At 34.1% G+C, this 17,946-nt stretch overlaps 1 long non-coding RNA gene across 4 annotated transcripts in view; it reads left to right on the forward strand.

Annotated features, from left to right (window-relative positions):
• The window catches only part of LOC308520094, a 60,844-nt gene extending 47,795 nt beyond the window's left edge, over positions 1-13,049 (forward strand). Inside the window, exons 4-8 of one of the 4 annotated variants that reach the window (XR_013996073.1) lie at positions 3,434-3,500; positions 4,438-4,595; positions 7,993-8,184; positions 9,383-9,467; positions 12,171-12,882. This is a non-coding gene — a long non-coding RNA (uncharacterized lncRNA). Of the gene's footprint in view, positions 1-3,433; positions 3,501-4,437; positions 4,596-7,992; positions 8,185-9,382; positions 9,468-12,170 lie in introns of all 4 variants that reach the window. The other 3 variants (XR_013996074.1, XR_013996071.1, XR_013996072.1) reach the window with 3 other exon arrangements.
• The last annotated feature ends 4,897 nt before the right edge of the window (positions 13,050-17,946 follow it).

Genomic DNA, 17,946 nt, shown 5'->3' on the forward strand with positions numbered 1-17,946 from the left:
ATTTATTTGGTAAAGTTGTAAAATATTTTTCTCAATTTTTGAGCTTTTGAAATTAAAACTCAAAAGATTTTTCTCTGGACACTAATGTATAAAAGCAGTTAACATATATATCTATACTTCTGAAATTATGTATTTGCTTTTAAGTAATGGCATGCCATTCACTTCAATTAATTTCTAATTTACACTTACTTTCCTGAATTGAATACAGTTATACCACGGATATATACTGAGTAGCCAGATTATTATGACCATCCAGGTTTTTATGACCACCCCACCAGTACAATGAAGTGAATTGGTTATGCAAATAATAATAATAATAAAACCTTGAGAGTATTTGCTTAGGAAGTTTTCATATTCAGTATTTTTGGAAGTGTCAATTGAAGTACATACAAGAGGCTCTTCAATTCCCTGATAGCAATCAGGCAAGCCAGTTGTGCGGTGTCTGATTGGTTGACTCTTTTGTGGTTTGTTTTTTAGGTGAGTAGATTCCAGCTATAATTAGGAGTCAATTTTATACTTGTCTAAATGATAGGTTAAGAAATTGATAGATGTAAGGCTGCTTTCAGTGACTTTATTTTTATTTAAAAAATCAAATAAGTTTACAAAAATTTTGATTTATTTTAAAGTATTTATTTGAAAATTTATACTTGTAAAATAAAATGTTATGCAATTTGTGCTATTCATAGGGTAGTTATGAAATTTATTGGGAATTTTACTTTGTAATATCCCAAAGACCCCAATTTAAGCTAAAATAATTAACATTTTTTAATATTCGTGATAACCATATATTTTATAATGTATAGTACTTTTCCATAGAAACTGACTTTGTCACACATTATTATATAGTAGTTAGCATAGATTTTGATTTGGAAAACAAAACAACAATATTTATAGTGTTGTTTTTTTCATTAGAAAGTCTTCATGCCTTGAGTATAGGTTATAATTAATATGGTATAATTCAGTGGTTAAATAGCATATGGCTTCTTGGGTTGTAACTGCCTAAGCTCACACAGCAAGTTCCTGGGGTTAGGAAATGTTCTCATGTTAAAATGCAATTTAATTCTTCGGGTTTTACTTTCACTTGGATTTGGGCAAGACAATTTTATTTTATCGTCTCAATTATTTTAATGGTTTTCAATGGCAGAAGCAGCTCTGATACCTATTCTATTCTATTCTATTCTATTCTATTCTATTCTATTCTAGTCCATTCTATTCTAATTCTATTCTATTCTATTCACCATATTAGCAAAGCAACCTCTCAGCCATTTTCCTGGAAATAGATGGCTCTGCACATGTTTTAATTTCTACTTTAGATTCCGTAAGTAGCAGAAGTACTTTGAGAGTCCTACAGTCAGTTGTTGCAAAGATAAAAAAGAAATAGCAAATTATCAGTGGGATATCATAATAATGGCAGTCATTAACTTTGTCAAGAATTGTTTCACTGGGACAAAATATTGAAGGAGGAAGGACATGTTTATCATTCAGAGAGATGTAAAAATATAATATGAGTACATTTAGTCTAGCTTACTTATAGAGACAAAGTTGAAATAAATATTTTCTCAGGTGGGACAGAAAATCATGTAAAAAGTGAAAGGGTTAGGTTAGGGCATTTGATGAAAGAGATGACAGTTGGAATAACTGCCTATGGTAAAGTCTTCTCCCCAAATCACATGCTAACAAGAGCAGTAAAAATCTTCATATAGTTATTAGACATTTTCTTTCAATGTTTAAAAATGGCACTTAACATCATTTTCAGTAAGAATATAGCATTAAGGTACATTAAAATTATAATATTAAAATTAAATATAATTCAATATCTTCTGAATACACTAAATTGTAGTTTACATATTTTTACCAAAAAATGATCTAAAGAAATATTATTTTTATACATTTCTGATCTAGAAGACATGCTGTTTTATTAATTAGTGCACAAGGAATTGTTAGGTTAGATGATTATGTTCAATTAAGTATAATGAATATAATTAATGTAGTTGCTGTTTTAGGTTCTTGAGTTAATAGTGCCATTAAATGATGCTGTTTTTGTTGTGGTACTGATTATTGTTATAAAAGAATATCAAACTTTGAAATTATAAAAAAGCTAAAAGTTCGACTACTTTTTTATATCAAGTGTGTGTGTGTGTGTGTGTGTGCATGTGTGTGGTTTGTGTTTGTTTTGGTTAACATTTTTTTATTGCAGAACATATTTTAAACATGTTATGCAATGATGGCTTTTTAAGTTATTACATTAACCCCTCAATATATTTTTTATCTATTTAGAAAAAGTAGTTTTCAAATTGAAACATGGGATTCATATTATACTTGAAAGATGAGTGAGTATACATACCTGTTCCTATATTAATTTATTAAGCATCTTTAATATGCCAAGTATTTTAAATAAGGTGATTTATTCTTTTTAAATGATTTAATAATTTACTTTTATATAAAAATTTCTGCAATATTAGCCATCAATAACAATGCATAGTAAATTTTTAATTGTAATTTGTTTTTTTATCTACTTGCTCTATAGGAGATCATATTGAATATTTAAATACTGATAAATGAAAATATTTTTGTAGCAGTGTTGTGAAAAACATATGAACTACAATTTTTATTTATACTATAAAGAGCATAATTAAATGCTTTTACTATTAGAAATCTATCATTGATTCTTAACTACAGCTGTATTATATTGCATTGAAGAAATATGAATGAATTCTAATTAAATTTGTTTTTATTGTATGTTTCCATTTTGGATTTCAACATGCATAATTCCATGTATTTTATTTTCTGTAATTTTAATCACATAAACCTGCAGACCACATGGCGTCTGTTATGTGAGTGAACTGAAAGGAAGAGGAAGAATGGGGGCATCTGTAATAGTGTCAACTATACAAGTAAAGTTAAATAAACCAAAAAGGTAACCAACCACTTGGGAGAAGACATTTGCAAAAAATAGCTCTGACAAGGGATTAAAATATATAAAGAACTCATACAACTCAACACCGATCCAGCAAACAGCTCCATTGTAGAATTGGCAGAGGACCTGCACACACTTCTTCCAAGAAGACAAACAAATGACCATCATTCTTAACTTTGAATCATCCCTACATAATTATTTTTTGCCTGTATACTAAAACACAGACTGAATATAAAAATCTACCTGGCCAGTGTGGCTCAGTAGTTGAGCATTGACCTATGAACCAGGAGGTCACAGTTTGATTCCTGGTCAGGGTACATGCCCAGGTTGCAGCCTTGATCCCAAGTAGGGGGCGTGCAGGAAGCAAATGATCAATCATTCTTTCTCATCATTGATATTTCTATCTCTCTCTCCCTCTCCCTTTATTTCTGAAATCAATAAAAATATATTTTAAAAAGATTTTAAAAGCCTGATCTCTGCTGAACAACTGAAATTTCTTCTTGATTTTCTTTCTAGTTTGGGTTTCTGAATGATGATCTCCAGTTCACATTGTGAAAGAAGAATTTCCCTTCATCTCTCTAAGGTAACTTGGTTTTCTGAACAGCATTCTTTAGGCTGAGTAGCTTGAATACATCCTTCCACATATCCCTGGTTTGGTGCCAGACTCAAAGTTGTCTACGTCTCAAAATTATGTACTAATTAAATTATTTTAATCAATCAACTCATTAATGGTAAATCTAATATCTGTCATTTTTCTTCAAGCAGTTCTTATGTAGTGCATGTACATCTTTGCAGATTATTGAACTATCTTGGCTGAGAAAGGCATTGGAGACACAGAAACACAGAAGACATTGTTCTTTACTGAAAATACTAACAAATAAACTGAAGTTTTTTTATTTTTATTTTTTGATTGCTTAAGTGTTTGGGTGTAAATCTATTTTGAGATATACTTATGACTTACATAAGAAAGACAGGCCTGTGACCTCTAGAAATTGCCTATTAAATTGGATGTTTACAATAGAAGGAAATTATTCACATGAAAAACCCAGGAACCCAGATGAACTTTACTTTTGTTAAGGTTATCATTCCATAAATGGTTCATTCTCTCAAAGCTGAATTAATCCTAGGAGGTCAGAGGGTTGGGAAAAGATAAAACTAATTCACATTACTGATAAAATAAGAGCTTAGCTCCCTTAATAACTAGACACTGGAACACTTCAATGTTGTGAACTCACACAGGAAAATTTCAGAAGGTTATCATCTACCTAATGCTTAAGGCCACAATAGATTAAAATAAAATGAAAATCAAACATCTTAATAGTTTATGTCATTAATAAAACTGAGTCCACTGGATCTTCAAAGTTAAAAATATTTCAATGTGCTGATATTTCTAGAGAGACAGTAAGTATAATGATGAAAAGTGGGATTTCCCGAAGTCGTATTGTACAAAGCTAATTCACTGAACACAAGCCTACTCATCATCTCACCTACTTGGATCCTTGCTCTTTCTTTTCTTGGAGCTAAGGTTTTTCACTTGTGGGAACTGAAGTTCAGAGCTGTTCTATGACAGCTCTTCAGACAGAGGTGTTGCAGATGACTTCTTATTTATTGCCAATACTGCCAAGAAGAAAGCACTCATTTAACAATCATCTTTCCTGCTGACAGAACAGTTTGGGAGGTACACTTTTCTCTTTTTATCTTCATTCTCTGTCTGTTGTTTTTGTACCTTCTGTACCTGATGATTTTTCATAGTCCAATTGTATAAGTAACTCAAACCTGACATGTTAAAATGAAGCAAACATTTGCTAATTAGTTAAGTTTTATTGTAATAGCAAACAACCCCACTTTCACATTGGATTATGATAACAGAAACTTCTTGCTTATATTACATGAGGGCTATAGGTCAATTGTGTCTCTGCTTGATTGGATTCTGAATGTTTTCTAATTTTGGGACCACTACCTGGGCGTTCTCATTATAGAGGTTATTTATGCATGACCCAAGCCATATATTACAGAAACATTTAAAACTTGCCTGGACGAGGTCATGGTAAACATCAAGGCCTCTCACATTTCCTTGAGCAAAACTTGTCATCTTAGTTGCTCAAAGTCAATAAAACTGGTGTTACATTCCTCCCCCAGGGATTATAACAATGAGTTAGGACGCATGACCTATTACAGAGAAAAAGGAGTGAAAAATCAACTACAATGTTTTCAAATTGATTTTTTCCCTAAATTGCCCATCTTGTTGATCATGCTTTTGACTACCTTACACTGAAGTTGGCAATTCTCCTGAATTCCTGTTTATTCCTCACCAAACACAATTACTTGACCATCAAGAATTTCCATAGTGCCATCTTTTCAAAAGTCCTCTGCTATCTCTTTACCTGATTGCTACACCTTGGCTTTGACGTTCTAGCCATCATATCATTTATCATTTGAGTAATTAATTACCACTGTTTCCTTCCTAACTGACAGATGTTCTTTAAATCCCTTTCCCACTGAAAAAAAAATGTAATTTCAAGAAATGTATTATGGGATATCATTCTCAATTTATATTGTGTGTGTGTGTGTGTGTGTGTGTGTGTGTGTGTGTGTGTGTGGTCCCTATGCCTTTATGGATAAAATCTTTAAGCCAGAAAATAATGACCTACTGGGCCTTTTAAGACGTGGACCTAGCCTAATTCTCAGTCCAAGATTTCACACTACATTTCGGCTAGTTTAACATTGTTCCTCAGATTGTACTTTTGCTTTGAAGTGCTCTTGTTTCTTTTGTCAAGTCAGTTAATGCTTTCTCCTACCAAGTGCCCATACTACATCGTACCCAGGAATAATTTCAAGGCCACCATCCATCACAACCCCAAGCTGTGTTTTACACGTTCTCCTCTGTGGTCTCTTAGCACTCTGTATATACATACATGTAGTTTTTGCACTTTATCCCAAATGCATGCTGATGTATGTGTCCCTCACCAGACTCTGAAGAGTAAAGGAACAATTTCATAATAAAACAAAATAAAAACTCTCAAATTTGCTTGTTTTTTGTGGAAAGGCTGCACGATTTTATTTTGGATACCACTATTAGCATTTTAATAATATATGACCTTCTCATACTATGATGTTTATAAAACTTTACCAAAAGATAATGAAATTTCAGTTTATAATGGCCTAACCCTTCTTATCATCTGGGAAGTAGTTGGGCTGTAACTAAACTTTCAAATAAACTTACCTGAATTAGAACCAGGTAGAGGTTCCTTCACCAGAATTATTGTAGTGATGCATGAAATTATGCAAATTTCAAATAAAGAATTTAATGAGAGAATGTTTATATTTTATAATTTAGTCTATAAGTTAGATTAGGTATAACAGCTGAAACCATCTCCCTAAAATCCAAAAATTGAAAAATATATTGAGTATGCTACTTTGAAGGGTGAAAAAAAAAGTTAGCTAACAATTAGCTAACAATTAGTCTCATATGATTACCAATTATCATAATAACCAGTTTTCTAAATCCCTGTAGATATGTTAGAGTCTAATTCCTCTATCTTAACTCGATGCAGACATCGTTTGCTTTTGTGGGGAAAGCAGGCTGCCACGATTCCTGAGGGCCCTAGTACATCGCTGTGACATATATGAAGCAATAAGGCCTAACTCTCACCTGATAATAAGCAGTCTCAGTAGCTGGTCACATCCACACTCAAGAAGGTCAAGAAAAGGACATGTGACTACCAGGCAGCTCCGTCCTTACAGGGCAAAGCACTAGCTTATTTGCTGCTTTCCACAGAAAGTGCTGAGCCCCGGAACCCAGGTTCCTGCGAAGTGGCACAACCCACCTTATGCAGTCTCCCTCTGGGCACATTTTGTCTCTCTTTGGGACTCAGCTCAGAAAAACCTGCGGTGAGCACCACACTGATGCTCCGGATGTTTGTTGTGTTGTGGGTAAGAATCTGTTTTGCTGGATCCCTTGAGTTTTAGCGCTACGGCCTTGTGGTAGGCTGCCTGCTGACTTCTGCGCCTTTTATTACTTCCTGTGCTCTTCTCAGGTTGGGTTTTTGCTTTGCAAATTTTCCTCTCTTTCCAGTTAATTGTTTGTTATGTTTAAAGATGACCATAGTCTCAATGTATACTATTTTCTCTTACAATTTAACAAATGAAATACACTTTAGTTTGTTTGCAGCTGCTAATTTGCAGAGCCTTTTAAAATTGGGTTTATGACATATGGGCTGATGTGTTTAAAGGTGTCTTTATTTTAAACAATTTTTGTTTTTTCATAATGTGAAACCCTGTTCCATGAAGTACTTAAATATCTTTTCAGTATAGTCATTGATACGATTACTCTGATTTTCATTCATTTCATCCAATGTAATCATTCTAATGTACCTTTTGAAGCTACAACTCAATCAAATAAGCATATACATGCTTTTTCTTAAAATAAATTTCGTTTCTTCAGATAGCAGTTGGTTTTATAACCTTTGTTTCCACTGTTCTTTTCAATCTTATTTCTGATTCTTCCATGTCTATAAAGCAGCATTTCTATAGGTGTATTGATGTGTCACTCAAAAATATTTACAATCAGGTAAGATTTTACTGAAGGACTTCTTAAAATCTTTCTGTTACTAAATTCATGGTAGATTTTTAAATGAAAAATACTGTACATTCTTGGTTTACCATGAAACATATCGCCCAGCAGAAAAATAGTGACACCCTGCAAAAATTGCTCCAAAAGAATGGTGTAATCCTCCTCATTGGTGATTCATGTTGAAAGAGTATTATTGCAAAAGATTTCTGTTCCAGAGTTCTGTATGTTATTGTGGATTGGTGGAAGATGAATTTCTTAGGTCGTGCAAATTCGACAACCTAAATTTTTTTACAATACTTTTATCTATTACTTTCTGAAATGATTGAATAAAAGATTGATGAAAGACTCCATAGACTTCAACATTAGCAACGAATTTCCTTATCAAATCCCAAACAGGTCTTTACATAAAGTAGGCATGCATTTGTTATTGTTATTATTTAAATGCTTATTATTAATGTGAACCATACAAATGCTCAGTTAAAGGTATTTTCTTTATCTTTAGGTGGGTAACAAACTCAGAACTTTAGCAAGTGAAAAAATTAACTAATAGAACTCTAGACTCAAGCTACGTCTCTGCTAAGAAAATGGAAACGCTAAACACTACACCCTGTATCGCCTTTATGAGAAAATAATGCACATGGTTGGATGAACTACAGATAATTATGATGTCAGAAAATTAAAAAATAATTGGCAGGTACTATATTGTTAACATAATTTTCACATAACCTTTCAATTGTGAGCTTTTATTTTTAATGATGACAGTAAGCACGCAATAGGATAGATGACATCCAAGCTGTAGCCATGATTCTAAAGAGCACATAAATTATCCATACATATTATTTCATTTCTATTCAGTTTATTTACCTGACTATTTACCGGCATTTAACTTCTATTTTAGTGTCAAGAGAATAAGAAATCATTCAAGAGCGTAAAAAATGAGTAATTAAGCAATTGAGCAGATCCTGAGTCCAAATCAAATCGTTTTAAAACATGTCATGTTGTGATCTATAGACATTTCTTGTTTGTTTACTTTTTTATTGTGAATGGTCTGGGGCATAGATGCCATTTGGGGTATGTGAGGGAGTCTGTGCTCAAGAGCAGAACTTGTAGTTACTGTTGCTTATTTGTATCCCACTCATACTTTCTGTGATCTCCAGTGTGGGCAGGGGGTGGTGTTCCTGAGGACCTTGTGCTTGCCAAATTAACTGAGCATTTTAAAGTGAGAAATATTTAAGATATTTTAAATGAGCATATTTAAAAATGAGCAATAACGAAAACCTCTGTGGCACTGTTTTGGAAACACAAAACTGAAACCCAGTTTAAGGATGAGGTTACTTCCTTAGGGTGTTGCTGTATATAATTACATGCTCTCAGGGAGTTGATTTATTCTTTTGTAAGCCTCCATCAGTGTAGACGGAGACTGGCTCTGCCTTTCCTATAAAGAGAGAGTATTATAAGCATATTCAGTTTAAAGTAAGACAAATAACAAGATCTGTACCTGAAAAATGGGATTCATAGTTTTGGGGAAATATTACAAAGAAAGTTTTAATGAGAAAATAATACTTATCCCAAACAAAATGATGTTAGTAAAAATGCTTAAACTATGTAACTTATAACACTTTGATAATATTAAAATGTGATGAACGAGGGAAACTTAATAATCTTTGGGATATTTAGAGGTTTTCTAATTAAATAAAACAAGCAATTAAATTCACTTATAAGGATATCCTTGGGAGGATAGATAAATTATTTTATTTTTATAGATTTTATCGCACGGTCTAAATTTGATTTTGCCAATTTTACTTTCCAATTAAGTTAAGACATGGCAAGAATGTGTTGTTGCTTATAGATGTTGTTTGTTCATTTTTTTAATGCGGCAATGAATTATTAAGCATCTGCTGTTTCTGCTGTCCTTTGTTCAAGGCACTGGGTATATAGAAGGCAATAAAACATAGCCCACTCTGTCATATATTTCAGGTAAGAAAAAGTCAGTTAGCTTCACTATTAATCACATGCTTTCTTTGCTGGAGAACTTGAAGTCTTAGGCCTCCACCAATTATCTGTCTATGAAAAACGCTGGACTTTAGATAGAATCTTCAGATCTCTTTGTGGATGGCTGTGATTGTGTTTGGATTGTTAGATAAAGGAAATATATAAACATAGATTCAGTCAAACTAAAGCAGAACAAAATCATTATAATCTAGTGGATCAGTTTGTACCAGTGATGAATTATCTATATATATAAAAGCCCAGTGACTGGAATGGCGGAACAACCATTCACTATGGCGCACTGCAGTGGCCAACCAGGCCTGATCCGGGCCCTGGATCGACCCCCCTGCAACCTCCTGCGGCCCCTCCTCCTGGGCAGCCCCATCTCTAACCGGTCCCCCACCCCGATACAGGGCAGGGCCAGCAGCAAACTCCCGAGGCCCCACCCCCCACCACAGGGCTGATGGCTCCCATCAGGGTGGGCCACCAGACCCCCACCCATGCACAAATTCGTGCACCAGGCCTCTAGTAGTATATAAAAAAATGGTGAACTTTTGTTATTTCCTTAAGGCATCTAAGATAGAGCCTCATGAACAATCAGATAATTTGGAGAAAACTTTGACAACCTATGTTACTTCAAAACAGTAGCATGTTGTGGGTTACCTAACAAACAGTATGTTTCATTTGCTCTGCTTTCTGGCATTCATTTTTCTCTCCTCTTCTCTACACAAAATTTAAAGTGTTAGCTCCTGACTGCAGTTTCCTGCGTAAGCCCAGCACATTAACGTATTGGATTGCTCACGTGTGGTCTCCTTTTCTGACATGTAATCTTGAGCTCTCCTAAGACCTCCACTTGCCATACGTAGAAGGGCAAATGGGGTTAAGCAAAGGAAAAGAAAAGTTAGCAAAATGAAAGGAAAAGTTTCTTGATGACATGACAGCACTAAAGGGTCAGCGCTATTTATAAAGGAGGATTAGTATTAGCTCACTGAACATTTACAATTCAGATGACATGAAGTACTTTTAAGAGCTGATTTACTATTCTCGGGCCGGTGCTCATGCCAAATGAGCTAAAGTAACTTCACCAGCTGAGCTAGTAAAAGTACTTAATATACTCATCTAAGATCTCCACAAGAGTGGCTTTTTGGCTGCAACAACAGGGCCTGCAGCTGTCAGCTTCCTCCGCTGTCACCAGTAGATATCACTGCAGTCAATTAGGATCACTACAGAGGGTTTCAGACAGAGACACACGCATCTTCTCCTTCTTGCATAGGCAGCTGCCCAGAGGTCACTAATCCGTGACTGGAGGGAGGAAGTCTTGGCAGTGATGCGACTCATGCATTGACTGAACAGCTATAATCATCTGTCCAAATGTCTTAGTGAGAACATCAGCCTGATCTCTCAACACTGCAGATTGACTTTCCTTTTCAAAGCCATGTGATACCTTTTGGTGTATTTCAACCGGTTCACCCCAGTCACAATGGCAATTTTTATGCCATTTGAAAATAGGCTTAAGAAAAATGGGGAAAGGAAACAAACAATTTAATTGTTCTTTACACTGAAATTATTTTCTAAAATAATAATAACAATAAGCTTGATCATAAGTTTCTTCCTTTCAAAATGTTCTTCAATAATCAAGAATATTTGGAAATAATAGTTTAATGTAAGTATTAATACTTGTATTATCTCATTTCAATTTAAGGATTTGGGCAGAATGCAATCTATTATGTTAATTGATTAATTTGAAGCTATCTATTTATTAAAATATCACCAGAAACACATAGAAAGCAAGAGAATGTTTCATAATGTGACCTGAAATAAATGTTCAGCAATATGAAATTAATGAAATTAATCTCACAGTTTATTTTGAGCTGACCCTTAATTCATTTCTTATCATGAGATGCTATATTGTTCTTTTGTCAAAAGTAATTAATGCTGGCCCATTCTTTTGGACGAATTGTTTTATTCTAAGTTATATAGCTATGTTTACATCATGACACAAAAGGAAAACCACATCCATGAAATTATAAAGTAAATTATTGCTTAGGTTGTGGGAAGCATGATTTTACATTTATTTCTACATAATATTGAGGGAAATGGACTAATGTCGTAACTTGGATCACACACTTCTCTCTTACTTGAAGTTGTAGAAATAATAATTTACACAAAGTTCACACACAACTAACACCAGGGAGTTAAGACACAATTTAGCATTTACCTTACTTATCTTTGTATTTTATTTGAAAATCCATTAGCTTATCAGTCTGTATTAGGTCATAAATGATATGTATATATTATTTATTGATTTATTTCATTTCTTTCATTCTTTTTTTTTAAATAGATTTTTATTTATTTCAGAGAGGAAAGGAGGGAGAGAGAGAGAGGCATAGAAACATCGATGATGAGAGAGACTCATTGGTTGGCTGCCTCCTGCATGCTCCCACCTGGGGATGGAGCCTGCAAGCCAGCATGTGCCCTTGACCGGAATCAAACCCAGGACGCTTAAGTCCGCAAGTCGAGGCTCTATCCACTGAGCCAAACCGGCTAGGGCATTTATTTCATTTGTTAGATGGCTTCACATCTCAAGTGGTCACAAGATGGTACAGCCTTCAATTATTGCTTGTCTTCACTGAATGAGCACTCAAAACAGCGAGGGAGGTCTTCTCACATCTCTCCTTTTTTTTTTATCAGAAAGAAAATCATTCCCCTTTCTGTTCTATTCCTCTTTATACACATCCAGCTGGAACAGACACTGAGGAGGAATTTCCTGATGATGAAGAAAGAGGGGGAAAAGTGTTTGCCGGATAAGGACAAACAGTGGCTGTCACCCTCCATCACCACAAGGCCATCTCTCTGAGTCCTTACAGAAATAAGGGAGCATGAGAGCCACTCATTTTGCACTGCGTGCATGCTGGCAATCCTGGAAACTAGAGATGCAGGAACATCAGCTTTCAAACTTGTGTAGCTAGTGAACCATTTAAAACCACAGCAAAAAAATAAGTCAGCTTGATGTTGAATAGTTGTGTTACATTTGATTACCTTGATAACAAAACGTCAGTTTGATGCCTGCTTACAAAATGTGTGCCATAATTTTGAATTTGTGGAGTAAGAATGTCATCAGTAGTAAACAGTTGATATGACTTGCTTTTCAATTCTATAATATTTAGTTTTGTGCAATTTTTAGAAACAATGTTTAACTCTGGCACTGATTTATGGCTAACTAGATAAGAATATTGTACTTTAAGAAGGGGAAAAAGTATTGTCCACTCAGATGATTCTCCCCCCCCCCCGCCCCCACGCCAAGATTATGGAAAATGGAATTAGGGCTGGTATTTAGAGCCAGGACAAATCCATGATATCTCTATTCTCTTTTAGGTCTCGCTATTTGCTACATTAAGATAGCAAAAAAAAAAAAAAAAAAAAAAAAGGAACTGGTTTGAGAAAAACATTGTAAGTAAACCCTAGAGCATCAAAAATGTGCATGTAACTTGAAAGATTTGTGTTGAACTCTTGCCAAATATATGGCTCTGTATAAATGAGTTCAAAGAATGAAATACTTTGAACAATGTTACCACTCTGCTCTAATTTGTTTCAAGTAAATGCAAAAGCATTTTAGAAGAGTAAGAGCTCTCTGATAAGTATCACTCTCAAAATATAGTGCATGCTTTTATGTTGAACTCAATCTTGAATATCTATAATGACTTCCCATAATATCCTCAATTTTTAAGGCAAGCATTTTTCTGGTATCACCGTATATTTCAATATTTGTTTAAAAGTTGATTGTTTTCAGGAAGACTCTGTCATCTAGCTGATGATTTACTCGCTGACTAAGGTGTTTGAGGAGGTGCCCTCGAAGAGAGCATGTGCAAATAAGCCCAGAACACATGCATTTGTGAGTGATGGTGTTGATGGTGGCACAGTATAACCAATCTATTCTATTGTTCTTTTTATTTTCTTGGAAGATACTGTCTATAATAAATCATTGACGGTGTCTTATTAGTATAAGTGAGATATCACATAACTCACAATGAGGAAGTCAGCTGGCATAGAATTCAAAATTCATAAATAAAGTTAAGTTTACTAGTAAATTTCACTGACTAATAAAGAATTTTAAAAGGCACTTGATTATCTCAATGTAATTTAGATATATATATTACTTAATCTGTGAAGATACAGACAAATATAAAGTAGTCCAGGAAATGGTTACTAGGAATGTATTGAAATGGACTTTATGATTTTTTCCTTTGCTATTTTATTTTTTTCTAAGACGAAAGAACAAACAAAATAATTACCAGGCTATTTTTTAAAAGATTTGTCCTTTTATTGTTTAAAACACATGTGAATACCAACTATATGCTGGAATTACTTTAGGTCCAGGAGATACCCATTCTTTTGTCTGAAGAAATTCTATTCTTTGTAGTCTACTGACTTTTGTAATTCTCAACACACTAGCTTGCATTACTATGTGTTCCTTGTATTTTCTATGATATAGAACCTGGGCTGCAACCTCCAAGCAAGTATAGTTTCTGGCAAAGGTCTTTTCAAATAAGCACTATAACAACTTTTCAATCAAAATATGTTATGTATGACTTGTACATTATCTTTTTGATTTTTCAAAACTCCATCAACTAACATTTTATGCAATAGCATATTTCTCTCAGTATAGGCTGACTGTGAAATCTGTTATCATCACTGGGACAATTTTGAAAGTGAGTGGGAGCATGAGAAACACACTAAGGCCGCAATCATAAAGTGTCAATATCCTGTGCAAGCCCGAACCTAGAATCCCCCTCCATGTGTAAACAATACAATAGATGCTGACGTTGTTTAAATGCAGGTTAAAGGAAGTCAACGAAATAAAATTAGAACTTATTTTCTCTTGATTTCCAACTAACTAAATTTTAATTACCTCTGCTTTCTTCTAAAGCAATCATTTTTGTATAAAACTAGTAAACTGTGAATTAATTTCCATATTTAAGCTTTGCCATTTAGTATAAAAGTATAAAAATACAAATAATCATGAAAACTATAAAAATAATTTGTACATCTATTGTGTTATCAGAAATACTACAAGCTACAGTTTTTCATAATTAAAAATATTTTACTTCTAATTAGAAATACTACTATAGATTATTATATTGGGTTTTTTGAAACTATAAAATGTAACAAAAATTAAGAATTATTAAAATGTAGCCTATATAATAAAAGTGTAGTATGCAAATTGTCCCCTCAACCAGGAGGTTGTCTGGGAGTTTGATCAGGGGGTGGGGCCAGCCAGGGGAAGGGAAGGAGGCCCTGGCTGGCAGCTGCCAGCTGCCAGGGACCCTACCAGTGCATGAATTTCATGCACTGGGCTTCTAGTACCATATAATACTCTTAAATATTTTCAGTTCAACCCAAATTCCTTTTGCATTATAAAATTTAATGGTGGTATTAATTTGTCACATTCAATTGACATAAAAAAGCAATATAGTTATTTTTCAGTAAGCTGTATATAATTTTCTTCTGGTCAAAATAACAGAAAGACACCCTAATGAAGTTTTTAATTTAAAAATGATACAATATAAAATACCTAAAGAAATGGTTTATCCAAATTAGTAAATATTATTGAGGCACATAATACTGGAGAGAAGTATCTAATATTTAATTGTCACTTAGGCACTCTATAAACAATGTATAGGTCAAAGTCCATCAACTAATTAATATATAGAAAAATAATGAAATTATACATTATGCTGATGTTGATGTTAGTATTATGATCTAACTTTTAAAGGTTGATAAATTAATTTTCTAACATTTAAAAAATTACACACTTAGAGAACTTCATGGAATTTAAATATTAATAGATGTTATTAATAGGTAAAAGTAAATAAGCAGCCAATACTTTGCCATTATATTGAAATTATGAACTTATTAATTATTAGTTTACTGTAATATATTTGTAATTACAAAGGCTTGATATGGCTAATCAAATTACCACAATAATGTAAAATACAGAAAACATTCAGGATATTCTTAAATTGTTCCTCCAACTAAAAAAAAATCTGCAAATAATGGTCAACAAATTAGAAGGAATATAATTTATTTGTTATAATTACCAAATTTTCATGAACTGATAAATTTTGCTAGGTACAGTTCTGGGCTCTAGAATTCATATTCTATTATGAATTATAATTCAGAGGTGAAAACTGTGGATGTCCAGATTGAGTCACTCTAAGATGTAGCCTTATAGTATGCAGATTGTTTTGAGTTAAGCGCAACTTTACCCAGAGTTCAAGATAAACTTCTTCCCCTCCCACCCCCTACTACAACTACATGGGAGAGTTTGAATTAGAGGACTTGTCCATAAAAGATTATCAGAGATAACTTCTTTTGACTGATCTATAGGGCAGGGAAAACTTCTGTGTACTAAAGTTCTGCTCTTCTTAAAATCCTGCAATGACCTTTTGAAGCCCTCAAGACATCTTATCTCATCCTTAGGTCAGGATGTCTTATATAATCATGTTCACTTTCTGTCTCTGAACCACCCTCTCTTCTGCATGTGCAGTCTCTGACTCTCTCATGTATGTGAGGTTCATATATATATATATATATATATATATAGACTAAATTTGGTTATTTTCTCCTGGTAATCTATTTCATGCATATGTGATTATTAGATCAGCCAGAAGAATGCTGGGGGTAAAAGAAATTTTGTTTCTCCCACACAACTTCTATGAAGAAAACTTCTGTGAAGAGTGAGATTACGGGGGGTGATAAATATGAGAATATGCCGTATACTGGAACGGGGTTGATTCACGAAGACCTGATTGCCAAGAGGAAGGGGAGTGTGCCATGAAAACATACAGAATCATGCCTCACAGAGAAACCAAGTGTCAGTACCATGAAGACAGGACAAGGTTATTATTTTCTAAACAAACAGGGAGGCCGAGGGAGAACGCCCCCTGCCTACCAGCTACTGCAAGTCTCATGGCCTTGACTAGTCATTTCAAGTCAGCGGAGGCACAAATGTGCCTCAATTCCCTCAAGGTTGTGAGGTGGCAATGTTTGTCAAAGCGTAATGGAAATTGTAAATGGCTACCAAAAAGGTAAGCTATTGTTTGAGAGCTATTTTAGTCTATGATATAACTCAAATGGTGTGAACCCCTGTGCCTGATAAATGTCACAATAAACAGAGATGTTTACGTGGTAAAGAGGGTAGAAGTTCAAATGACTTAACATATTCCATAGTTTAAAAGACATTTTAAGCATTTAGCCATTTCTACTCCTCTCAACTGTCTTTTCTGAGTCTCAGGATACTAATAATCAGTGTTACTAAAAAAGCCTAATTTATAGGTTTCTGGTAAAAAATAGTTGAAATACTATATATAAAGTACTTCGCAGAGTGCCTAGGATATATGTTACTAAATAGTAGCTTTAATAGCTATAATTTTCCATTTATGATAATTATAATGAGATGTACCAAAATATAATATCTGTTCTGACATGATTTCATATATAAAGTGTTAAATCACTGATAGAAAACACATAATTATTCTATAAAGCAATACTGTGAACAACAACAAAAAACTCCATACCAACTATATTTGGAAGTCAGTACTTTAATTAAATGATGAAAGTTTTGGAACTCACATTTTTAAGAATGTTATTTTTGATTAGCCTAAATAATTAAATACACACACCATTAGCTTTTAATTAAAATGACAATCATATTATTTCATAGACCTTTTGAATCATAACAAGCATGATAGTTTTATTTTCCCAATAATACTGCCTAAAATAAAATAAAATATTTACACTTAGAATTTTAGTATGTGTCTCTGTAAAGGGTACAAAAACATAGAATTATGTAATTTGACCAATATGTATATTTTACCATCTAATCTGTATTAAAGCTTATGGATACAATGATGAAACAAAATTCTTTCCACCATTAATATAACCCTCTAATCTGGGGAGAATTGCCATAAATACATACTCATAATGTAACATAGTAAGTTAAGTGAAAGTAGGATGTATGGATTTCAGGATGTGGTGTAAGGCTAATTAAGGAAGGCATTTTGAATGAGGGAACTATAAGCCAAAACTTCAAAAATCTAGGGTCCAGACAGTCAGAACCATACATATGAAAAATCCTATATAATAAAGAGTAATATGCAAATTGACCATATTACTCCACTGCAGGCCTACAACAAACAAGATGGCCACCCCCATGTGGTCAAAGATGGCCAGCAGGAGAGGGCAGTTGCAGGGGACCAGCCTGCAGGGAAGGGCAGTTAGGGTCAACCAGGCCTGCAGGAGAGGGCAGTTGGGGGCAACTAGGCCTGCAGGGGAGGGCAATTAGAGTGACCAGGCCAGCAGGGGAGGGCAGTTAGGGGCAATTGGGCCGGCGGGGGAGCAGTTAGGTATCAATCAGGCTGGCAGGGGAGTGGTTAGGGGGTGATCAGGCTGGCAGGCAGAAGTGGTT

Source organism: Myotis nattereri (assembly GCF_964212035.1).
Source record: "Myotis nattereri genome assembly, chromosome: 5".
NCBI lineage: Eukaryota > Metazoa > Chordata > Mammalia > Chiroptera > Vespertilionidae > Myotis > Myotis nattereri.